Source organism: Balearica regulorum, chromosome 5 (genome assembly GCF_011004875.1).
Source record: "Balearica regulorum gibbericeps isolate bBalReg1 chromosome 5, bBalReg1.pri, whole genome shotgun sequence".
Lineage (NCBI taxonomy): Eukaryota > Metazoa > Chordata > Aves > Gruiformes > Gruidae > Balearica > Balearica regulorum.
Genome location: NC_046188.1, coordinates 53,533,467 through 53,559,091, shown reverse-complemented (window position 1 = coordinate 53,559,091; position 25,625 = coordinate 53,533,467). Strand labels below are relative to the sequence as shown.

Here is a 25,625-nt window from a genome sequence, read left to right as displayed (position 1 = left end):
TACCTGCATGATCGTTTGCCAGAAGCAATCACTAGGAGAACCACTGTCACTGCCAAAATAAACTCATGTTTTTTATTTGAGGGAGGACTTGTAAATAGTATTTTTCTAGCGTTCACCCAGTTCTAAGTGGAACTCCCTGTGTGATGAATGCTGTTTACAGTGCAGCTCTGTTTGTTGTGAAATGGGGAAAAAAAGGCAGTTTCTTGCACTTGCCGGCAGCACGCCAATGCGGTGGAGGAAAGTACAACCCCTCCTGCTGTCACTCTTGCACGAAAAGCCGATGCCCTATTCTCGCTCTACTTCGCACTAAAAGCCCACGTGGATACACAGGATTTTTGTGCTCTCAGAGTGGCAAATTGTAAGAAAGATGAATGGGGAAAGCCCTAAACTATGTAGAGATATTTTCACATTTTCCCTACAAGTCTTGCCGTGGCTCCACCATTCAAAAGGCCATTAATGGAAAGACATGGTACACCCTGCAAGGAATGATGAGCCACATGTGTTAGTAGATTCAAGGGCAGGGAAAGCTCATCCCCAAATAGGGAAAAATGCAGGTAGCAGGTGAATTTCTGAAAAGCAGCTCTTCCTGGACCAGCAGAAAGCTGCGGGGACACAAGGCGCTGAGGAGTGGGGCAGGACCTGGTGCAGCAGGAAGGTGGATCAGAGAGCCAGAAGCCCCATCTCCACTGCTCCGTCTTTCCAGGTAATTGTGGCTTCTCCTGCACACCCCAAGAAACCCACACGTCACGATGATGAAATCACACTTTTCTCCCACAAGGGAAAAGGGAGTATTTTTCTTTCTGCTTTTTCCTGTTTTCACTTTGTTCAGAGTGAAAGGGAACTCTCTTTGCAGGTGGAGCGTAGGAATAGGAGTGTTGTGGTGCCTCTGCAAACACCACGTAGTCCTTCCAAACCCCTGCATCTCCAGCCATTCAAGACCTGATGTTTTCTTCTCGGTATCACCCTCAGGGAGGAGGAAGATATATCTGGAGGTTACTGGTGTGGTTTGGAAAGCTGAAGGGTGTGGAGGATCGTACAGGAACACCAGCTCAGTTAAGGCCAATGCCATTAGAAGTTGAGAGCAACTGGCAGCGCGAATGGCATCACTCCAGATTTCTGAGACCTGAAGCTGCTTTTGCTCCTATGTTTGACACAGCCCCAAGGTTTGATCACTACCCCCCTCAACGCTCATGTCTTAAATGAGAGCTGGGTGCAAGCTGCTACTGCTCCAGGGAGTCCTTTTAGTCCTCAGGCTGGAAAGTAGTCGCCAGCTTTAGAGACACTTTAACCCTCTTTTTCCATTTGAGGTGTCCTCTCTTCACCTTCACTTTTTTGCTCTTTTTTTTTTTTATTCCTGTATTCAAAGCTGATTATTTTGCCCGCTACATTAGCCATTCACCTGTTCCTAAGACTGAGGAATGGCTTAAACACTCTTTTGACACAGTCCCTTGAAAGTGGGTTGCTCTGCTGCGGTCAATGAACATAGCGTGGGAAAAATGCATTAATACTTTCACTGGTAACACTGAGGATGGCTATAAATAAACCCTTCATTACAGTATTTATATATTATTACATCATATAGCCACTTAAAACAGAGAGCAATTGGAAGTGTTGAATAATGTAAGGATAATCGCCGCTACATTAGTTCCACTGTCATTGGCATTATGTATTGCTTGGTGATATTGCCATGCTCGTTGTTTCGCCCAGTGTTGCGTGACATTGGTGGTGACATTAGAGTATCAACGGGCCCTCTGCAAACAACATACAGTACTCTGCACAGCACATGCAGCTCAGTATTATATAATAAGGGTGCTTCACTGGAGAATTTTGGCAGCACATGCTTTTTCCTGACCATTTCATTCAAACTAGGTGTCCATTTCTTGAAGGAAGTTTGCTTTAACGCAACCATCTAAACATGCCCATCATGCAAGCACCCTCATGCATGAAGAAGGGAAGTCTGCATCATGGTGGCCAACCATGCATTTTAGGATTCACCCCATGTTGTGCTGATGAGGCACATTGGGTCCCAGGTGGCTCCTGCTGCTCCAATGCCTTCTCGAGACATAGCTGAGAGATGGTGGGGGCAGGAAACTGAGATGCTCAGAGCTTGTCAAGAAGGCATTTCAGTGGTGAGACTCAAACTCATGTCACCTGAATCCAGTTCTGGAGCATATGGAGGTCTTCCCCCCAAAACAAATCAGATTACTTAAAAGTGCTATGAAATGATACAAAAGTATCATAATTCCTTTGTGTTTTTTGTTGTTGCTGCTCTTCTTCCTTTTTCAGAGGAGGGGAGCGGGTGGATTCATGCTTGGTGTGACCATCCTTAGACCATGGCTGAGTAGCTTTCTTGCTGACTATGGATTTCAATTTCCTCAGTTTTGACAAGCTTCCCTTTAAGGAAGCCCAACTAAACAAAAATCCTTTCTCTTGCCTTGAATGTCTCACTGCTGGTTTTCATGGCAGGGATGCCCATCTCAATTACACTGTGGTCAACAGCGTTCAGTGCCTCATTGATCGTCACTTGTTAAACGAGCTCCTGTGTGGCCTTGAGCACCAAGTTCAGAGGAGGATCTCCACCACAGTGCTTGGAAGGGGCTGCTCCAAAAATCAGTCATTTCAGATGTTGAGAAATCACTTCTCTGAACCTTGTCCTCACATGACATATGACCAATTTCTGCACAAAGATCTGCAGTTGACTTTTATTACAGCTCCGATTTAGCTGCTGCTTTGATTTATCGCAACAATGCACATTCAATATCTTTCTTCTGATCTGGAGGCCAGAAATATAACTCTACTCATATGTTTGTATTCTTAGGACTTGGGATTTCACAGATTCAGAACTCATTCATAGATTCACAGGGTTTAAGGCCAGAAGGAACCATGAGAACATCTGGTATGACTTCCTATATTTCAAAGCCATTCAGTCGCAGCCAATTAGCCCAGTACCGAGCCCAGTAGTTTTGCTGCATCTTCCAGAAAAACATCCGCCTCCGGACATACCAAGATATGGGAATGTGAACATATCAGAAGCTGGAGACTCACCACCTTGACTTTGAAGCTCACATTAGTCTAAAAATGCGCCTTGTTTCTAATACGCTTTTGTTTGGCTTCACATCTAGTGATCAGTTTTGCACCTTTCTCCACTTTATAACTGAGCAGCATTGCCTGGCAAACTATATTTTTCAAACTTTGGTGTTTTGGGGGGGGGGGGTTTTGCCTGACATCTGGACAAAAGGCTGATGTATCAGAAGTATTTCTGAGTCAACTTTACTGCAGTTTTGGCTATTTAAAAACTTTTTGCACTGTTGCTTGCATTATTATTTATTCCTAAATAATACAGAGAAAATTCACTCTGAATAAGGGAACAGAAATATGCCTTTCACAAAATGTTGGTATGAGAACCTCGGATATTTAAAAAATATTTTTCAACATACTTTACTTTAATTTAGAAAAATGAACAGAAATTCAACTTGCTGATGCAAAACACAAACTGACATTTCTTGGTGAAACAAGGCCTGTGACCAGGCTTGCCAATGGGCTTCTGGACACCTCACCCATCTCCCTGCACAGATATGTTGTACATTATTACTCTCTCCCCAACCCCTTTTGATGTGGAGATGGAGACAGAGCTGTGTCTCTCCCCATCAAGCCATATTTGCCAGCTTTGAAATTAGTTGTGCAATCTTATTCTGCATCTTTTCTATTTTTCAGTAGCTATACCATTTGCTGAGACTCCTGATCCTGAAGGGCCTGCTCATTGCTGCAGTTTGTCCTTCTGGCTATGTGTCAAGGACACACTTTTCTCACTGTTGCAAATTTACACCAGAAGCTTTTAGTTTTGGTTTTTTTTCAGTATTATCCTTCCTTCTTTCCAAGTGGGCCGAAATTTTAATGCTACACGAATGGCCTTCTTTAAGAGGCTCATTTCAATTTCATTTTCTGAACTCTATGACTTTCTCCCCTCCATCCAAATGTCATTGGTTTTCATTATTTTTAGTGTACTTAATAAATAATAGCAGTGGAAGAGCTGGGAAAAATCAGATGCTTGTCTCACAAGCATCTCTCTCCATCTTTTGCTGTATATGAAATTCAAGAAACAAAGCTGTTCTTTGGGCTGTGGAATGCAATAGTTGCATGCTGGCAAGCAGAAATGCCAGTGACGTTAGTGGCAGGAATGTGGGTACCACCTAGCTGCCGTGTTCCTAATACTTCTAGCTTTTACCTCTGGGCCTGAAGAGGCACGTCATCCATCTCGCTGGAAGTCATGCTCTGAACTTGTTTTGGAGAGCCGGTGCGTGACTGTAAAGGCTTATAACTAAGGAATCACACGCTGCTGCGTAAAAGCATCCAGGCTGGGGCAGGAGGGACCACTGGCCTCCCAGGCACCCTAAAGTGTGGATGGGGAAGAAAATCATTAATATTAATAGCTCTGGCCTTGGAGGAGCACCCAGGGGCTCAGTCAGTGAGCACGACTCCAGCACGCAAGATGCAGAGCAACCAAGAACACACCCCATTTGCTTGAGGATTGTCATGAGACAAATGAATCTGAACACTGCAGGCATGGCCAGTTACTGCGTGTTCGTAGGCTTCTGGAAATGAGCTATCACTGGGCAGTTCTGTGGGTTCATTTCATCAACTGAGAGTATCCAAATACAAGGCTATGAAAAATGAAATGAGTCTTTGCCTGAGTCTTTGCCATTTTTGCTGGTAGGAGGTGAGCGTTTGGACAGAGGCAGCCTCCCTGCTTGTAAAAAAAAAAAAAAAAGCGGGGGGGGATGTAAAGTCTGTGGCAAAGCCTGTCATTTCTGGAAAATTCTGACTTCCTTCTTGCTGGGTATTTCTACAAATCCATCACTTACGAAATAGTTGCACATCCCACGCTGCTAATATATGATCCCCACATGGCTCCTACCAGTTTTACAGGCAGGGAGCTGGGGTACAAAAGAAAACAAAAAGAGCTGAAGGACTGAGCCACAGGGGAAGCCCCTGGTGAAGGAAGGAGTTAGCCTGCTTTCCCCCAGCCATGCTTACTCTCTCTTCCAGTCTTGCAACAACCATTGGGGAAAAATAGCCAAGCTGGGCAGAGCTGTGACCCGCTCCTGTAGGCTCAGAGGTCTCCAAATGGCAAAAGCATTTTGATGTGGGTGTGCAGGCTCAACCTCTTCTTCATATAAAAAAAAGGCAAAAAGAAAAAACTGTTGCGAGGGAGCCAAAAGAGACTTTTCTTTTTTTATTGGCCCTCTCGCTACTTCTGTGGGAACCCAGAAGTATTGTTTCCAGAAGGCTCAGTCTCTGTCACCCAAGTCTTTGGCATGTTTGGGGACACCCTTACTACTTCCCTTTCCTCCCCTGCAGAAGAGTCCAACACAGCTTTGACCGCAAAGCCCAGGAGGACTTGGAGTTTGTCTGAAACAAAAGAAAAAGATTGCGAAAGGCGGTGGTGTCAAATAATGCTTCCATTTAGTAGGAATTTTGCTCCCCTTGCATTCCCAGGCAGCACCTGCTGTGTGAGGCTCTTGGCCAGCTCCTCTGAGCCTCTGTGGTAAAACAAACAAAAACAGCAGGGAAAAAAATTCCTCTTTATAACGCCTGTTATCCTCAGGCTACCTTCCAACACTGCCTCGCCTCCCCATGTCGACGATACTCTCCAGGGAAACAGGATACTACGGGGCCAGAAAGCCTTGTGCAAATGGGCAGTTGAGCAACGGAAGAGACCTTGTCTTATTGAAAACAATCCTGTTTTCCTTCTCTTCCTTCATGTCTAAATGCAGAAGGGTCCTTATTGATGTCCCAGAAAAAAAAAAAAAAAAAAAAAAGAAAGAAAAAGGAAAAAAAAAAAAAAAAAAACTACACGTTACTTCCATGCAAAAAAGCAATTTGAAATTTTTCTGCATTAGGGGAAAATATGGTTGGTAAGGAAAGGGATGGGCAGTCTGTCTGAAGGGGCTGAGGAACGTGGTCTTCAGAGTTGTTTATAATCCTCTGCTCAACCCTTGTTATCTGCTGTTCATTCTCATGTGCCTTACTGTTTCAGGGTAGTTTTGAAGTCATTTTGTGTTTCAGAGCATGGTGGAACCATCTGTACTGGATGTTGTTCATGTTTATCTGGTGTTTGGCCCAAATGGTCCACCTGCAATTTACCTGCTCAGCCCCTGATGCTGTTGCACCACCAGCTATGCTGCAGCCCTCAGGAAATGGTCTAATCTCTCACGGGGGTTTAACATCTCTCTCACCTCACAGCTCTTTGCCATCCCTGCCTGCTCTGCACACGCTCAGTCAAGAAAGAAAAAGACTTTCAGGACCTTACTTTTGATCCTACCTTTAGGCAACACCTTCTAGATAGCTCTCCCTAGGTCAAATAGCCCTGCATTTGATACGGACAGAGATTCACTGTTGTGATCACCTGGCCTGACCTTCATAGCACATGCTATTGAATAACTGCTGGCATCCAAAGCAGACAAAAGGAACCCATACCCAATGTGCATATCCTTATTTTCTAATGTGCTTGTCGTGGGTTGCTGGAGGCCAGGTGCCTGTGAAAGCCAGGTGCCTGTCCTCCTCAGCTGGACAGGGAAGAGAAAATATAACGAAAGGCTCGTGGGTTGAGAAAAGGGCAGGGAGCTCACTCAGCAATTGCAGTCACAGGCAAAACAGAATCAATTTGGAAAATTAATTTAATTTAGTACCAATCAAATCAAAGTTGAGTAATGAAAAATAAAACCAAATCTTAAAACGCTTTCCCCCCACCACTCCCTTCTTCCCAGGCTTACACTTTACTCCCAATTTTCTCTACCTCCTCCCCTCAGTGGCACAGGGGGATGGGAATGGGGGTTGCAGTCAGTTCATCACACGTTGTCTCTGCCGCTCCTTCCTCCTCAGGGGGAGGACTCCTCACACTCTTCCCCTGCTCCAGCATGGGGTCCCCCACGGGGTCACAAGTCCTGCCAGCAAACCTGCTCTGGCGTGGGCTCCTCTCTCCACGGGTCCACAGGTCCTACCAGGAGCCTGCTCCAGTGCGGGCTTCACACAAGGTCACAGCCTCCTTCAGGTGTCTCCACCTGCTCCGGCATGGGGTCTTCCGTGAGCTGCAGGTGGATATCTGCTCCACCATCAACCTCCATGGGCTGCAGGGGGACAGCCTGCCTCACCACGGTCTTCTCCAGGGGCTGCAGGGGAATCTCTGCTCTGGTGCCTGGAGCACCTCCTCCCCCCACTCCTTCTTCACTGACCTGGGTGTCTGCAGAGTTGTTTCGCTCACACATTCTCACTCCCCTCTCTGGGTACAACTGCTCTTGGTGTTGTACAGGTTGGGTTTTTTCCCCCATCTTAAATACATTATCCCAGAGCCGCTACCACCGTCGCTGATGGGCTTGGTCTTGGCCAGCGGCAGGTCCGTCTTGGAGCCGGCTGGCATTGGCTCTGTTGAACACAGAGAAGCTTCTAGCAGCTTCTCACAGAAGCCACCCCTGTAGCCCCCGTTACCAAAACCTTGCCACGCAAACCCAATACAGTGCTACTAAAACCATCACAGAAGAAATTCAAGTGCCACCCAGACTCTCCATGGTCCAAGAGTGAGGTCTCACTGTCTGAAAGACTCTGCCTCAGGAGATCGATAGTTTCTGTTTCTGAACGCAGTCCCTGTACTTACAACATGAGACATCAGTCTTGTATTGGCCACATCTAGCAGTGGTGATGACAGAGCTGCAGCCTCTTAGACACAGTTATTGTCCACGAAGTTATGGGACAGTTCTTCTGCCCACGTGTAGGTGTCCACTTTAGGATGACATTAATCACTCTGCAAACTTCTCTGTGTTGACTAGACCACCCGTGACTATAATGGGAGTTTGGATGCCTAGCTTATTTGTGAAGACCTACACTGGAGACAGCTGAAATGAGGCAAGATGAGAGGATGCCTCATGTTGGGTCTCTCACTTCTGGACTGAAATCATAGTGGAAATGAGTTAAAAATCAGCACTGAACTGCAGACATAAGTTTTACACTTGATAAGGACATCAGAAAGTGATGGTGAACCGCCTGTGTGAATGCTGAGCCAAACAAGTCATTGGCCTGAAGCAATCTCAACCTTATTCCTGTGACGTTTTGCTGGCACTATTTACTCACATCCTCTTGAACCTCTCTTGCCTTGTTAACACAACCCTAGTGATTTTGGTGCTTGGCGCGTTGTTGACTTAGGAGTTTTATCCATCACCTCATTTTCCGTAGCATTAACACTAGCATTAGCACCGGAATTACCATGAGTGCCACTGCCGAAGAAGGTCCCAAGCCGCCTGCCACAGCCCACTGCTCATGCTCACAGAAGCAAACATCCCACCCTAACGTACGTCCTCCAGCACAGGGACCTTCACTGAGCAACTGCCACCTGGTTGCGATTCCTTCTCCTGACCCCCTTCCTCCCTCTACACCCCTAAACCCAGCCACAGCACGTTGGCTTTGCTCGGCGGCTTTGCAATTACAGGCAACAGTTAGCATTTAACTAGTCAGAATGGTGCAAGGAGCCCGTATAATTACTGCTGGGATTGTGCTGCGTAGGCCCCGTGTAACGAACTCGCCTCAAATAACCCAGCTTGAATGTCAGAGCCCGTGCTGTATTGTGTTTCACATTCTGGCTGTGGGAGCGCTTCCCCAGCAGGAGTCAGGGTAACAAATCCCTTGCTCTCACAGGAGGGCCCCATAAAATGAATGATTCTGGATCTCACGCTCCTGAGGAGGTCTCGGTTACTCCAGCAGTTGCTGCTCATAGCGGGAGCAACTGTAGGGGACAGAGGGTGGGAAGGGTGGTTTGGCAGACTTTGCTGTATCGTTGCCCCTGTGTTAGAGCAGGAAGGAGCACCAGGACCCTGCTCTCCCCTCCAATCTCTACATTTGCATAGATGTTAAGCTCGAAAGAAACCAAAAACCAGTGAGTGTATAAACCCTGAGGCTGAGATTGAATCAAATGCATCCACTTGAAAGCCTGCACAACCGCTGATGATGGGAGCCTCCCAATTCCTCCCGGCTCAGACTTCCCTGCGAGCAGCACCAATGTCAGTACATTTATGGGGTGGCAAAACCTGAGACAGTCCCCCCCTTCCCGTGCTCCACGTGCACTGGGGCCAAAACCCTCCGCTCCCTCCTGGAGTAGCTGGCGGCATCCCCTCTGCCGAGTCCTGCCGCTCGGCAGCCAGCGTGGCCGCCTCTCCATCCATGTCAGAAACCTGAACTCCCCCACTTCTCCTTGGGAGACAGAGGTTGTTCCCTGAACTATCTCCTGTCTCTTGTTATCTTGCTTTCCTTGTCAGCCAGTGAACTGTGAAGCAGCAGCCGAGAGAAAAATGAACTCTGACCTCATTTTTCCCCCCTACAATTAGCCAGAACTGTGCCTTTTATTTTTTTTTTCCTCCCCACTTTTTAAATGATTAATAAGACAATTTGGTCCTTAGCTTCTGCAGTGAGGCGAGTGTGCTGACAAAGCACTGCGATGCCTCTTCCAGGTCACCCGGCAGCAGGCCATGTCTTTATGAAAACATAAAAATTGGAGGGACTTATTTGAGGAATTTGGAGACTGAGACACAGGAATTTCGCCCTTCAGACCCTGGCAATGTCTGCAGTGGTCTCAGAGCCACAGCGACTGCCATGGAAAGGAGTAGCTGCTTAACAGCAACCTGCGAGCTCTGAAAAACAGATATTTTTTTTTTCTTCTTTTGTTATGTTTCTTTTAAATATGCAGCTGCTGCCCTTTGCCTGCTTTATGTGTTGATGGCCTCAGGGTGTGCAGCAAGCTGGATCCAGTGGCAAGACACAGATCTGTAAACACCCTCAATGGCAGTGTACAGGAGGATCCTCACTCCCACTTGCCCTGCACCTGACCATTGCTCTCCCACATGTGCTCATCCCTCTCCTGAGCTTCCTAAGCTCCTGTGGCAGTGAGAAGAAGGGAATTAAGGCCAGGTGGAGTCTCTTCTCTTAGATTGTCCCTCCTATGTCTGTGCCTTCTTCATGCCACCTGATGCATTTGGAGACAGAAGCCCCTGTGCACTTCCAGGCTTTACCAGGTAGGAAGGACTCATGTCACAAGGATGCTCCTGCAGAGGCCGGCCAGAGGTGGGCAGGCAGGGAAAGGATCTTCACCAGAGCAGCCGTAAATGGGCAAAGCACCAGAGAACAGCACGGTTGGGAACAATCCTGCATCACCCCCTGGTTGATTGCTTAACGGCTTGCTTGGCCATCTCCTCTCTGGTCCTTTCAATTAGAAAGCATCGCTTCAGGAGCTGTATTTCACAGTGCTCCCAGCAGACCCCTCCGCATTGCTGGGGCTTGAGAAAGCCAATGCATGCAATACATTTAAGATGTTTTAAAAGTGGATGAGTGCACAAGTGGGGTTTGCCAAGCTGCAGGCTGCTGTCAGGAGGGTAGTGGGATTTTGGCCTTTTTGAAAACATCCTCGGCACATTAGAGAAACAGTCTGCTCTTAGCTGCTGTAGTGGAGTGGCCTGTAGAGTAAAGATGCGATTCATGCCATTTTGTGATGTCCTTGTGTGCTGGCCATGGGTCACTCAGCAGGAGGAGGAAGGCATGCTCTTGGCTGAGGGACAGCGATGACACTGCCAGGGGGACTTGCTGAGTGGAGGAGAAGCCACTGGGTGAGCATGGAGACTCCTCCAGAGCCATGAATGCAATGGCAAACCTTTTATTATACTTCTTGATACCATCCATATGGTTAAATAGATTTCAAGGCTGCAGCACTTGCCTAAAAGAAGTATATTCTGGGGTCAAGGCTCATAGTTTCACTCAAAGACAATCTGCCCCGTAGGTTTTTGGTGGCCTTGGTTTCATCCATTCCGTCCCTAGCCTCTGGGTGACAGGGGCAGGGTTAGCCCGCACAGCCTCTCTCAGACTTTCTGCCCTTTGCGCTGACCAAGTCTGAGGGGGAGTGTTTCCTTGCCCTTTCCAGGAGGTCTCCCTGGCTCTTTCAATCTTTCTCAGAAGAGCTGTTATCTGTCCAGATGTTCATGAGGGGGAGGACTCTAAAAGGAGACTTCTTCATTACCTCCAACAAGCTCTCCCTTTTCTCCGGCAGATGCTTCCCACTCCTCCCACTGCGCAGCTGAGGCAGGGAGAAGGAGATGTCAAAATTCATGGGACTGGTAGATACGGCCTTCGGCATGGCCACGGAAAAGGAAAGAAACAGCAGTTGCTGCTCCTGGACAAGCGCTGTAAAGTGCCAGAGATGTCCCACTAATTCACGTATGCCACTTAATAATTAAAAACTCCCATACAATTGTTTAGCAAATGCTAGTTTTTAGTCATCGTTATGAATTTTTTACTTTAGTACCTCCCAGGAGCAAGTCCGATGAGGCTCCCATCATGCTATGCAATCTGCAAGCAGCCAGGGAGGCTGAATTCCTTTCTCTAGGAGTTGACAGTCCAAATAAACAAGGCAGACAAAGGAGAGGAGGGGAAACAGAAGCTCAGAGGAGGTGAAGTGAGTTGTCCAAGGTCATGCAGCAGGTCAGTGCCAAAGCTGGGAGCAGAACCCATGCTGCCAGCTCCTGCTCTCATGCCCTGTCTCCCCAGGGAAGACCAGGCCAAAATAATTTATGAGACAAAGAACCTCTATCACATTCCTCCTGGCACCATGAAGTTCTTCAGCTTGTGCAAATAAAGCACAGCCAGATAAAGAGGCAACTGGGCACTAGTTATATTTTGGTTTGCTAGGTCTTTGTTTCTTCACATTAGTAATGTTAGAAAAATTCTTTACCAGCTTGAACCCATTGTCTGGACAGAAGTATCAGAGTCAAGGAAGAGCATTGCTTCAGGTCACTGATCTGGAGATCTGGATGGTGGGGTTTGAGATTGGATGGTATCTCCTGGAAGAAAGGTACTGGCCTCCAGCCCCTAAGCCAGCACAGCGTGGACTTGAGATCCCCTGCTGCTGCACACTGGCACTGAGACTACAGTGGAGGTGCGGACAAGCAGCCTAGGCAGCTGCAGGGAGAGAGAGGGGAGAAAGAGCAGTGAGATGAAGTGAGGAACCAGTCATGCTCCATCATGATTTCCCTCTGGAGGGAGAGGAAGAAGCTGATGAGGCTACAACAAGGCATCTTCTGTGAGTGCAACCAGGCAATGCACCGTATCAATGTGGTTTCAGAGCATGGTGGAGGCAGTGTGGCTGCTGCTCACGGGGAGATGATAATGCTGGGACACATCCTGTCTCCCCTGAGAAGTAGGAAAAGCCAGCAAGGAAGCAAAGCAGCATCCTTAGGGATTCACCTCTTCTTTGCCCGGGGCAGAGCTGTTGAATCTGGTGCTCTCTCAATCCCACTGGATCACTGGCATCACTGCTTTCATGTTCCATAATTCATCTTTCAGCTGTTTCTCAGGAAACAGAGGGTCTTGGTGTGCACAGCGCCCATCCAGGTGCACACACCTCACCATCAAAATGGTATCGTCCAGCTGCCTCTTTATGCCTTTAGGTGACAGAGTGTTAGCATAATACTTATATGCTTTTTTCTTTTTTTTTTTTTTTACTGTATTTTACTGAACTCTGGCTGGTTTGTTCTTATACGGTTGTGGTAGGGAGGGAGGACTGGAGGCTTGACTAGGACATCTGATATGCATGTGAGGGGCCATCAAGTTCAGGACTCAAGCCCTTGTCTCCCCTGTGCTATGAGGCAATAACCTTCCTGAAACTAAACTGCCCTCCCTTCCCAGCAACATCATCCTTTAGGGACCACGCTTCTGAGAAGAGCTGCAGCATCACATGAACACATGTTTGGGAAGCTGGAGAAGTGACTATTCTTGTTTGCAGTTGATTAAATGATCTTTTGTTAACAGATGTTAAACACAAGAACTTCCACCTCCACTTCCCTCTTTCCCCCAATTAATTTTCCCGCAGCACAAGGAGGACCTGATCTCAATGGCAGGGCTAGGCAGGTGGAAGCTGCTTAAGCCATCCTGGCTGGCTGAAATGTCACTGGCTGATGTTAATTATCTGCAAAAGGTTCATTATCTCCTGCATAATGTTCTGTTGCTCAGCTGCTTGACTGCTTTAAGAACATGTGCCACCCACACCCTGGGTGGCCCTGATGCCCTCAGATCTCCCTCAGCCCATCTGAGGCTCAGGTGATTCTCAGGGAAAGACAAGGACCACAGCAGCACTTGCAGGAGCATATGGTAGTAAATCAGGGTAGGAACAGGAAAGACAGCCCAAGAGACCCCATTTATGCCATATTAGATATCTTTGCATGGAAGAGCTCTTGTAGCAGCCCATCTTCCCAGCGTTCTGTCCTGTGAACCAGATTGCCTGCCTGACAAAAGAGCAAGAATGAGGAAAAAAAAACCAAAAAAAGAAAAAGAAAGCAGAAAGCTAATTAAGTAAGCATGGCAATTTAGCAAGGGACTCCCAGACAGCCGCAGTGTTGTCCCTGAGGTCAGGTTATCACATGCCACATCTGACTGAGCAGCTGCCACAGCTGTCTAACATCACCTCACCTCTGGTAAAGCTCATCACAAAACCTCTGCCAGCTGCCAAACACAGGCAGTGAAAACTGGCAAGATCTGCTCATTCCATCCTACATCAGGCTTCAAAATGGTGACATCGGTGTGGCCAAGCAATGAAAACTGCTGGGCCCAAATCTACTGTTGGTGTAACTTTGATGTTGGTGCCACCAGACTCAGTAGAGAGCTTTCTGACTGATCACCTGCAAATGAGAGCACTTGAAACTCTTGACCTGGATGTCCACTTGAACCTTGCTCAAATGTGGTTGGTTTTTGTTTTTTGTTTTTTTTTTTTTTTTTTGCCTGGAAATGGTAAGAGTTAACCAGAATCAGAAAGACTGGTTTCTACAGGGTCAGAAATTACTGCTAGACAGCATTCCTCAGGGTATTTCAGTCCCTCTACCTCCAGTCAAATCCCAAAGAGGGCAGAGGAATGCAAAAGTTGAAAAAAATGTTGACTAAACTTTTCAAACTTGACAGAAGGGTCAAGTGTAGTTTGGTTCAAGTCTCAGGCGAAAGCCAGGTATGGGCTTTCATCTACTGGAGGAGGTTCATGCATACCTGTTCTAAACATAAAGTTATGGCCATTGGGTAGGAGGGACAGTGAAGCAGTGGACTCAGCTTAATCCTCCTCAAACATCTGACTTCAACAAGAAAAATACGTGGTTTAGCAAATCTGTCACTCTCAGCAGTTTCAGTTCTGTAAAGTGCTGAGATGTCAGCGGTCGAGCAGGGGCACGAGTTACCTGCCTGCAGCACCGTGCCTAAGCAAGGCCCCCGTGACTCCAGCCACACCATGCATGGGTGCCTGTGGGGCACACAGCCCCACGAGGGCATGAGGCTGGCACAGCTTTATCCTCCTCCGTGCAAGAAGAAGGGCAGGTGCCCAAGGCCAAAGGGCTGCTGTGAGATTCAGGGTGCACTAGAAGGACTTCATGGTGACCTGCCTGCCATGCCAACAAGTCCTCGACTCAAGTCCTTTGTGCTGTTATGAGTTTTTTGTGTGATTTCAGGCAAGTCAGTCAGACCCCATTTTTTAAGAAGTCCTCAGGAGACTGTAGAGATAAATAAAGAGAAAACTAAGGCTCTAAGATACTGTGGAGATGAAGGAAGGATGTCCTCCATGTAAGTACAAAGGATGTGAGTTATGCACAAATACCCATTCACCCATTTCAAGACAAGGCTAAGGGCCCTGCTTGTTCATGTACTTCTGGATTCGCATAAATACCCCTTAACAGGAAAGCAAATGCCACTTACAGATAACCTGAGGTGCTGTTTAAATGGGTGTCTTGAGGAACACAAGCAGGTCTTTGGGGTTGTTTTACCTCCATTATTCACTCTCCCTCCCACTTGAAAGACTTTGAATTGTCCAGAAACAGCAAGCAATGACACAGAGAGAGTTTAACCATTAATAAGGGTGGACAATGGCCAGGGAGGTAGCTAAGTCCTCTGGTTATACCTAACCAGATGGCTTCTTGTCTCTGTGTCATCGAGTTTTGGGGTGGTTTTTTTGAAAGCTGCCTCTGGCTAAAGTCTTTTCAGGAGCTAATGAGCCAGAAGAGAGTCATCTTCCCCATGGGCATGTTTCGAGCATATGGTTCTTGCAAGTTTTCTTGGCTACCACACACAGGAGCGCTGCTGCAATTGGGGTTGTAAATGCTGGCTCTCTGCCGAAGGGCTGCACAGCTTGGAGCAACCCTGGCTCTCCTCTCAGCAGGTCATCAAGGAAGAGCTTGCCTTAGACCTAGGCCAAACCAACTGGTGTTTGGGAAGGGCAACGTCTGACTCAACGCAACATGAGCTTCAGGTGTCATCAGAAAGAGACGTTTCAGGGCTACTATAATGTACATCCAGCTGTCACGGATGAATTCAGTTGAGGGCTGTTGGGGACATAGGCACATTGCAGCATCTCCTCCCATCCTTTGCCTTTGTCTGAATTGGTCCCTCCTGAGAAAAGGACTCAGAGTCCTCACGGCACACAAATGGCTGATCCTTTGGCTGCCTGGCTATGGCTGCACAGGAAGGAGGACAGCCAGCAAAGCTGCTCACAACAAAACTGTCCCTGGGACTCTCCCCATTGCTCAAAGAAATCCATTCAGAAACATCCCAGGATCCATACAGGAACAGTCATTGGCACTAAAAGCTGGGTTTGTTCTTCATTTGTCTGTTTAGGATCCTGTTAGTAAAAGAAGAATAAAAAAGGTGCTCTCACATACACCTGATGGTTTGTGTCTGAGTTGACAGTTGCTATATAATAACAAACAAGTGCAGACAGAGCATCAGATTCATTGATCTAAAAAAAAAAAGAAAGAAAAGTCACAATATCTAACACTTGTCAAAAAGCAGGTATAGGGGTAAGAGGAAGAAGCTGGGCAGCTCTTTTGGGGTTCGCACTAGAAATTAGCATTTTGGGGAGGGGTCAGACTTTGCAGTCAGAGAAGTGACTTTAACCAGTTCGGGTCTGCTGTCTTTCTGCCTCTTGAGTAACATGCAAGCAGCTTTGAACACTGACAAAAACAAGTTTTCACTAAAGTCAGCATTCCCGAGCTCGTGCAAAGCTAAAAGAGGGAACTGCCGGCCAGTTTTTGCTTCTCACACCAGCAAGGCCACCAGCTGAATCCTGACCTCAGCATGTTTTTGGTAGGTGACAGCTTAAAAGCAGGAAGGACAAGCACAGGAATATGAACGCACCAAGAGCCATCTGAATCCTTCTCTCAGATGTGAACTGAAACCCATAATCCACTGTTTCAGAAGTTCCAGCAAAGTTCAGAGCTGTGACACGGTCCATATAGTCTGGAAACTTTTGAATAAACATCCTGACTTCTGAATTACATAGAAGACTGGAAGCAACCTCACTTCTTGCTCAGATACCATGTGAGACTTGCAGCGTTGCCAGGTAGGGGAAAAAAACACCTTGGTTTAACCTATAAACAGTGTGCAACCTGGTAAAGGCAGGAGTCATTCAAAGGAGATATATCTGGGACGTAAAGAAGTTTTGCAGAGGTTCTCTTTATTGACTCTGATCTGTCATGAGGGATGTTTCTGATACTAGCCAAAACCAGTTGCTATGAGAATTGCTTTCCAAATTTTTGAAAACTTTGTTCCCAGTTTTTGTGTGAGCCACAGATCTTCTCCTGTTCTTGTTGGTATTGCTGGACATGGTTGTGTCCTAATGAAGTGATGGCACTTGGGAAGTTGTGCTTTAAATGCAAAGGGCCTGATAGGAATAATCCCAAATTGGGCTCAGAAAGAGGAAGAGTGAGCACGCCATGCTTCATTGATGGACTGGTGGTCTTCCTTTCTCAGGGCCTCATATAAGGCACTTAAGATTCCTGCAAAACCTAGGAAAGGATTTATTAATACAGAAAAGAATCCAAATCTCTTCCCCTCACCACCCCGAAATATGACTGTATTTTAAAAACACTTATCAGCATGGAGACAATCTTCATGCCTTGTGTAAAATCTAGCATTTCCCAAGTGGCATCTGAAAACATGCCCTATTTTTGTCACACAGGTCTCAGCCTGCTTAGCAGCTGGATATTAAGATGACAAGAGTTGTAGCTCTGATCCAGTATGTGCGTATATTGCTATGAAGCACAGCATGAGGGCAAAGAGCCTTGCTGCTTGGTGAATAATCAATAGACTAAGTGGGAAACACTGTTTCCCAATCCTGTGAAAATTTGCAGAATATCAGAGGGGTTTTTTTTTTTCTCTTTCCTGAATCAGGACAAGGCCAGAACTTAGAAAACTTTATCGAAGTGTGAGTTACAATGAATATGTCCAGAGAAGATCAATGGCAGCAAAACATTTCAGTGTTGACCTTTCCCAACTTTTTTATTCCATGTTTACTGTATTTGTAATACTTTACTGAACCCAAAATATTTTCGGTGCAAGATTCCTCAGAGCTGAAACTACTGACAAGAGACTATTTGCATTCCCTGATATCAAAACTCAATTTTTTTTTTCCACAGATAATTTTGCTTTTGAGTAAGTGGCATTTTCAGGTTAAAAAAATGAAACTCATTCAAAGGAAAACTCCTGACCGCATTAAAGAATGAGATCAAACAAGGGCCCCTGTAGCTTGCACACCAAATTAACCTGCAAAGGTTTGTTTCAACATACTCCCCTGGGCAGGAGTAGCTGAGACCAGCTGTAGAGGAGCTGCTTGCGGTGCCTTGTCATCGTCCCTGTGACTCACTCAAGACCCCTGTGGAGGGACCTCAGGGAACTGGGACCCGTTTCTCAGCCAGAGCAGACAGGTTTTGTGTGGCAGAGGGGGAAGCACATGCAAAAGAAAAGGCATATGCCAGCTCCTTCGGACACGGCTCTGCGTGCAGGGCTGTGGCCACTGCTTTGGGATGCGCGAGATCTGCCCCTCCAGCATCTGCCAGCTTCCTGGCAAGTCGCTGTGGGTGGTTCCATCTCCTACACCAGCGTGCCCAGGGAGACTTTCATTTGCCCCCATTCCCTCCACTAGCTGCACTTCAGGACAGGGAGAAGAAGCTGGGGAATGTGCTGAAATACCTCTTTCCCCAAACCGCAATGTTTGCTGCTGCTGTTTGGTCCTAGCTGACAAAATAAAACACAAACAGCGAAACCTTCTCAGCTCGCTTCCTCCCTCTGACCGGGGAATGAGCTCAGCACGTCGCGCCGTCTCAGTCAAATCCCAGAGGAGTAATTTAATCGCATTCCTGCTCCGTTTGCCTCAGTTACCCCACTTGGACGTGTTATGTCTCTGCGCTTCCTGTTGTGGCATCCTCGGCATTCCCCACCGCGCTCCCAGCCGCATTGCTCCTCCGCGTACGTCACTGCCCAGGACTCTTCGCCGGCGCACATGCAAGCTGTCAGAGGCAGTGGGATGCATTCCTGGGATAGATAGGTAAAAGCTTGTTGAGATCTATTCAACCCAGGACTTCTCAACCATGGCAGATTTGGAGGCATGCACGTGTGTGTTTGATTTTTGCTTTGGCACTGTAATGAGAGAAGGGGGCCGGGGGGGGAGTTTAAATTTAGGATCGATTTTAGGGGATGGATGGGACCTACTAAGCAGGTGATTCCCTCCTCGTGAAGTTTGCTGTTGGAAGTTTAGTGAGAGTTTTAGAGCACAAAACTCACGAGTGCTGAAAGCCACTGTAAAAACACCTCCTAATGAGCAAATTAACAACAGATTCCCAGACCTCATCAGCTAGGGTTCTGCATGCGACCCTAAATGATGGAAAAATCTATTTTAAGAATGTTCGGGGAACTTCTCAGGATGTGATTTTTTTTTTTTTTTGTGTGCACAGAATGTAATACTTTGTGCACTGCTGCAAGTACAACTTTTGCTCGGTACCCAGAGTCCAGATACACAAGGCGTTGAAAGACAGTGGGTGGGGGTCTCTTTGGGAAGTGTAAGAGATGAGACTGCCTTTGGAAGCATCCACGTTCAGCCAATATCAAGTGTCTTGCCTCATAGGTGGAAATATATTAAACAGAAAAGGCTTGATTTTGAAGGTCCAACTGATCTGTATTCTTGTCATTGAAATATGTGGGTGAACGAGGGAGTGGTTCATGAGTGATTGGGATAAGAGGTGGGAGATGGTGGAACTAAGGGTATGGGACAGAGTGCAAAGAATACTGTTAATTATGGTATTCTTCGCCCATCTTACTGAAAAAGTCACATAGGCAAAATACATTATTATTATTATTATTATTTTGCAAACTGTCAAATGTTTTTTCCATTAGAATTTCCAAATGTCTTCAAATCTGTTTGCAAAATCTTCATCAGTTGCTGGCTTTTTGCTTTTGTAGTTGCATCTGGTCCTGGAGCCACATCCTGCAGACAGAGCTGAGCTGGTGGGCAGGCTATCTCTTCATCTTGTCCCCACAGAGGACTCTTGTCCCTTCTTTGTGCTGCATGGATGCTGGGAGGTGTAACAACATTGCCTTAGCCTGGACACCCACAGGAGCGTGCTGCATTGCAGGCCACAGAGATGTTCCTTGGGGTCTTTTCCATCACTGCAAACATAGTAAATGGATTTATAAAGTGGGGGAAACAGTCAAATGGAGTGGATAGAGGAGGTCTGTCTTAAACAAGGAGGTGTGGCTCAGCCCTAGCTATCATGAACATCACTGGAGGTAGCCAAGGTCAGGCACGTGAAGATCACCAAAAATATTGGGCAGCAAGCGGGGAGACCCTACTGTTTGGCTCCTCTTCCCTCCCTTCCTGCTCCTGTTTGTACAGTCCCCATAACTACACGCCTACTTTGGCCCGCTGGACTTTGGACTCGTGTGTGTGTTTTGGGCACTGAGTTCAGAGCCCAAAATTAGAAAGAGAATGAAAAGAAAATAATTTTCTGACACAGCTTAGCTGGAAAAAAAGCACTTCTGCTACCCTGCCTGACACCCTGGCTGGGGGGAGCACCCACCAGGTCACAGCCCCCCTGCCCAAGCATGCACCCAGTCTGCCCTGCGAGCATGGGAGTACAAAAGCCCAGGGGGAGCCCTCATTGCAGAGACTATCTGCTTCCAAACACCCCGTATGAAAGCCATCGTCAACACCATACCCTCATCGGCGGGTGTGCCACTGCGTGGTGTGCAGCTACGCCGCCTTGCTTTCTCCAGCTCTCTGCTGCTCACTTCCTGGCTGGTGCTGCTTACTGCTGGCACAGGCACTCCTCACCTAAGAGAGTAATTAAGTATCGCTTCTATGGCAGAGCAGAGAATCAGCCCTACTGTGCATACCGGGAGAAGCAGATCCCAGCTTTGCTCCTAGCCACTCAGAGTACCTGGGAGACCGGGGCGGGGGGGGGGGGGGAAGCAAGCTATGGGTAGGCAGAATAACTGCTCCCAAAACCACTGTAAGATGCTCAGCCTCAGAAATGTGCCAACTTTGACAGTCCCAGCGCTTTAAAGCACGGGATGGGAATGGTTTACCTGTGGCATGAGTTCGCTAGCCTCTGCCGTGCTGCCGGAGCAAAGCTCTGCTGTGTGTGGAGGAGCTGGCCGCAGATGAGGGGGATTTTTGGGAGGGCTGGGGGACCTGGCTTCCAACTAGTTGTCAGGGCTTAAGAGCTGCAGGAGTCATTGCTGAAAACTTCATTCATACCTTGAAAGCATCCTGGTATCTGAGCTGAGCATCAGCCAGCAAGAAGCTGTGCCAAAAGTTGAGCCAGAAAAGGGATTTTTGCAGAAAGGAAGAATCAAATAGATGAGTCTGTCTGTCTATCCCATCTACCTTTTCTAAATGCGCTAGCTCACAGGCACCTGCGGTGCTCACTGAAACCTCCTGGGAACTGGCCACCCCAGGCAGCTCCAGCATTTCTGTCCCCAGCCCTGGGCACGCCAGCTTCGTTTTTGCTGTGGCAACTTCTTAGCACACACTCAGTGCTCAGAGTGCCCTTGGATGGGAGGGCTGGTTTGGGTTTATCAATCACAAGGCTACATGTCTCTTTCTTGTGCAAGCCAAGCTCTCTGGGGCTTCATGAGCCATTTGTTGCTAATAAAGTACCCTCAGTCTCTGACTCAAGCAGCTAGCTCATTTGGGAATAGGGAAGGCTTTTCATTACTGAAGTCCTTCTTGTACCAAAAGGAAAGGACTGCCGTCTCCAGGCAGCACGTGAATAATCCCAGGCAGGCAGAGCCTGGGCTTGGCGGCATGACCTCTGAGGCAGTATCTCTGCAACAGCAAATGCAAAGGCCTCCTCCAGCCCCATTACACAGAGCAGAGATAGTGGGATGGGTCTTTTGTGAGCCCTTGAGGGAACATCCTTGCTGAAACCTTTGAACCTGGATGATTTGGCAGCTGAAGAAATAACTACAGGGCTGCTGGGCGGGAAACGGAGAGCAGACATGGGAGCAGGCAGCATGCACAAGGCTTCATTTTCGCAATGGTGGCAGAAGACTTGCAAGTGCAGAAGGGAATGAAGAAGCCTGGTTGCTGCATTGCTCCCCGTGATGGAGGTGGGAAGCTGTCAAAGGGCTCAGCAGAAGTGTAGCTACTGCTGAGGAGTTCAAACTAGACCCAGCAGTGTGATGAGGCAGAGATCATCCTCCCTTCTCATCTCAACCTGCAAACTCCCAGCAACCAGCTGGGACTGGGGACATGTGCAGATGGAGAAAGCTGTAAGAACTGTATGGACTTTCCTGACCCGGGCTCCAGCAGCCCTGTCTTTCCTCATGTAAAAACTCTAGAAGAGAAAACACGTGGTCACACATTTGTAGTACACAAGTAGCACTGGAGCAATCAGCGTGGAGTTACGGGGAAGGGGAGGGAGGCATAGGCACAGCTTAATCTGAGATTTGTTTCATATGTTCAGTTATTATAAATCTTGAAAGATGCATGTAATGGCCAAATTAGCCTTACCACAGGAGTTTTTGAAAATAATAGGCAGTTCAGAGGTGATGCCAGCTTTACATTAAACATAAACATGTACTGAATATCTATGGCATGAACAGAAGCATCGAGACACTGAGAAGGCAATGTCAAGTCTTCACCCATTAGGGAATTAGAGAATTGAGATGTGTGTTGCGTATCCCTCATTTCAAGTTGCTACGTGCAAGATATGAAAGATTGGATGTGCAGAAGTTGTCAGCCTTTGGGACTGGACCTGGGGCCAGCCAAAGCCATGCTGAAGATGTGTCAAAAACTACAAAAAAGCTAATCAGGAAAATCGAAATTTATATGACTCATGCTAGGTATCAAAATGAGTGGTTACACTTTGCTGATAATCTCTTGGTACCTCATTTCCCCCACTATGAAATTAGAGTGATGATAGTTTACTCTTATCTCACAGGTAAGCCACAAAGATATATTCATTAAAGTCTGGGTAATATTTGTAAAGAATGCAGACATTAGGGTGAGACCATCACAGAAACACCCAGAAACTAAAGCCTAAGTTAAGACAATATTTTCTAAGTGGGAGACATCGATCTTGTGACAATGTTTAGTTACAATGACTTTTATCTCTGCCATGCCAGTCGAGCCCCTTAATCATTGCGTTTGATGGATGCTGGGGCGGCACGGCCGCAATTGCTCATTGTCGGGCTGATAGAGAGGTCACAGGCTTTGCTAAGCTTTGGATCAAAATCCAAAACAGCCCCTGTCACATCTGTCAGGTTTAAAAGAATAATAAATTTACTAATTTAGCGTTGGTGTTGGGTAGTAGCTGGTGCCATCTTTATCTGTTTCTCCTGAGAAAATAAACCCAGCATCACCATCCCCATCGCAGCATGGTGATGCTGCAACATGCTGTTAATCTTCACGTGAGATGAAGGCTTGGGAGGAGGTGAGGGAGGGCATGAGTTTGTGGGATGACTCAAAGGCCCTGCAACACCTCCCTTGCCAGACTAGAGACAGCTTTGTGGAAGTGGCTGGGTGCCCCTGAGCTTTGTGAGGGGTGGTGATGCTGGTGAACCAGACCCTGGGTGCTTGCTGGAGCCTGCCACAGCTGTGGCTCAGTGGCGAGGACACTGTTATTGCAATGACAGAAAAAAAAAGATTTGCTATACTGTGGCTCACCTTCAATCCTTTAAACATTAGTGTGCAGTCTCCAGCATTAAGTAGCCCAGATAGTTCAAGAAAGGTGCCAAAAGTAGGCACAGATTTACCAGCTCTGATACTAGCTGTTAATACCAAAATATAATTATTAAAAAATTCCCTTTCCTAACTTTTGTTAATATTTGCTATTAGGAAGTTGTTGACACCACCATTTCCTACACACACCCCTGTTCCCTTTTGAATCTAGCTGTGTTCCTGGAGGAACCCAAGGTGACTGCTGAACCGCACCAGATCAGAGATGGACAGAGAGGGGTGAGGATGAAGCTGGAGGAGGAGCAGATGGGATGGGGGAGATGGGAGGCTGGGGCCGAAGAGAAGGTACAAGTGCAGCGGAGATGGAGGGAGCACCATGGACTTTATTCTCTGGTTGCGGGAACATCGACATCAAAATCTCTACTTGGATCTGGATTTGTTGACACAAAATTCACTGCCTGAACGTGGGGAGTTGGAAGCAATTTACCTGTTACGTTCCCAGTGCTATCTCAGGAACATAACTCCATGGGCTGGAGCAGTTGTAGTATATCTGCCTGTCTCTTATCTAATGTGTAACCTCCTGGACTGAAAACATAATGTACTGTCTATCCTTTCTGTGATAAAAATAAAGCATATAAAAAAACACACACACACACATACAATCCCAGGCCAAAAATTCCCTTAGGGGAACATACCGTGACTAGATAAGAAGGTACTAGCTGGCACGTAGTTACCTCTTCGCTTCCTAACTGGGACACTCAGGGAAAGGCTGGAGTTGGGGCTGGTGGGGGGCCACAGGAGGAGGGAGGGGGAGAGAGAGAGACGTCATGGAAGGGATGGCAAGGGAAAAAAGTGCTGCGGAGAACGACTCAAGGGAAAAGAAGTCAAAAAGCAGACTGGATTTATTCAAGGCTTTCGTACCCCTGCCAGCCAGCCTTAAAATCCAACTTCTTTTGGACCATGGGCAGCAAACCCTGCTAGCACTGCCCTGAGGGACTGAACAGGGGGTCTTCAAGGCTCAGAGCATCAACTTCTACACAAAATTAAAACAGCTCCTGGAAAGGTCCTGGAGGGCTGGCACGTGTGGCACGTGTGACGCCACACACTACATCTTCCTGGTCCTCTACTCACCCACCTCCTGAAGGTCAATCTTGCTGGTGGCAGCCATCTAGTCTCTTCTGAGGGCTGATTTTTCCATGTCTCCTTTGTCACTGATTCCCTTCAGTGGTCCTGGGCAAATTTCCTCATTGCCCTATTGCAACATCTTCTGCTGAATGACGGGTGTGACTTGCATCACCTCCTGGGCACGTGAGGAGGCTCTGCCACCAGGTCCTGTGAGCTGTGTCCAACACGTCAGAAGCTGGTGGGACTCAGGAAATGCTGAAGAGAGCTTTGAAAAAAAAGTTGGCAGTGAAACAGAAGGGAAACCAGAGGCTCAGCACCTCTACAAACCAAGCTTTGCAGGAGTCCCCAAGCCCAGGTTAGCATCCAGGGTCACCAAACACAAACCCACTGCTCAGTTTTTTATTCACTCTGGGTTCTCTTTGTATATCCAAAGCAATATAATGGACGATGGAGAATTGCAATCGTATTCAATACTTATAGCCAGTATTTACATGGAAGCTTAACAATAGTTAGAGCCACACCAGTCCTTCCCATCAACACCTTCTGCTGGCCCCATGGCTTGGCAACAAGCAAGGCAGCGGCCGTCCCCACACCATGCTCTTATATCTAGCCAAGGTACAACCAAATTCCCCCAAATTCCTCCCTCCCTCAACTCTTCTTGCCCTTAAGCATCTTCAGAAAGCGCAATTCTTAGAAGTCCAGCAGCTTGATTAAATTTTTGCTTTATCTTGGTTTTGGAAATGAGGCGACAGCCTGGGTTCTAGCCTACCTCCGCCCTGACGCTCCCTGTGTGGGGAAGCCAATGGTGCCGGTAACCTGCCAAGGATGCATTTTACAGGCATATGCACAGCTCAGCTGGCAGGAGGCTGCCGACAGCCCAAAAGACCACCAACCATGGGCATGACTCTTTGGAAACATTTTCACAACTATCTGGCTTAGCCAGTAGGGTAAATATGTATTTCCCAAAAGAGGGCATCTCATTTTCTCTTTGATGGATGGGCTCAAGTCTCGAGTCATAATAAAAAATCTAAAATTTGTGGAAAGGCCAAGTACTTTAGAAGAACGTAAAACTTCTTTTTCCTTTAGTCTCTTTGTAGTATTTTTATGAAAATGTTAATTCAAATTTTAAGAACTGTGCTAGGATGAAGTAGCAAAACATTTGGTTCTGAAAATGTCAATATTACATATTTGGACATTTTCTGTGTTTGGTTTTTTTAAAATAAACAAAACAAAACATTGAAATTTATATTGGCTTTGCCAAAAATGTTAGTTCCATCAAAATGACATTTTGCAATGAGAAACTGTTTTATGCTTCCCCCCCTTTGCTATCTGCTTGCACTGAACTCTTCAGAAAAAGTGGCCATCCAGGTTATAGTGGAAACGAACACTTTGTGTGCATGCAGGGGTGTTTGCACATGCAAAAACACCTTTGGTTGTTGGTGCCTGCACGGGAACCACTACATTGGGAAAATGCAGTCCCTGCTCAGGG

At 47.1% G+C, this 25,625-nt stretch overlaps 2 long non-coding RNA genes across 5 annotated transcripts in view; one reads left to right on the top strand and one right to left on the bottom strand.

The window, feature by feature from the left end:
• The first annotated feature begins 16,183 nt into the window (after nt 1-16,183).
• LOC142602086 (uncharacterized) lies at nt 16,184-21,727 on the top strand. The gene is made up of 3 exons (XR_012835759.1): nt 16,184-16,396; nt 17,227-18,379; nt 19,291-21,727. It is a non-coding gene; the product is annotated as an uncharacterized LOC142602086 (long non-coding RNA).
• LOC142602083 (uncharacterized) overlaps nt 18,394-25,625 on the bottom strand; it is a 68,256-nt gene continuing 61,024 nt past the window's right edge. The window contains exons 4-5 of one of the 4 annotated variants that reach the window (XR_012835753.1): nt 24,143-24,401; nt 18,394-19,403 (exon numbers count right to left, since the gene is read on the bottom strand). This is a non-coding gene — a long non-coding RNA (uncharacterized LOC142602083). The remainder of the gene's footprint in view (nt 19,404-24,142; nt 24,402-25,625) is intronic. The other 3 variants (XR_012835754.1, XR_012835756.1, XR_012835755.1) reach the window with 3 other exon arrangements.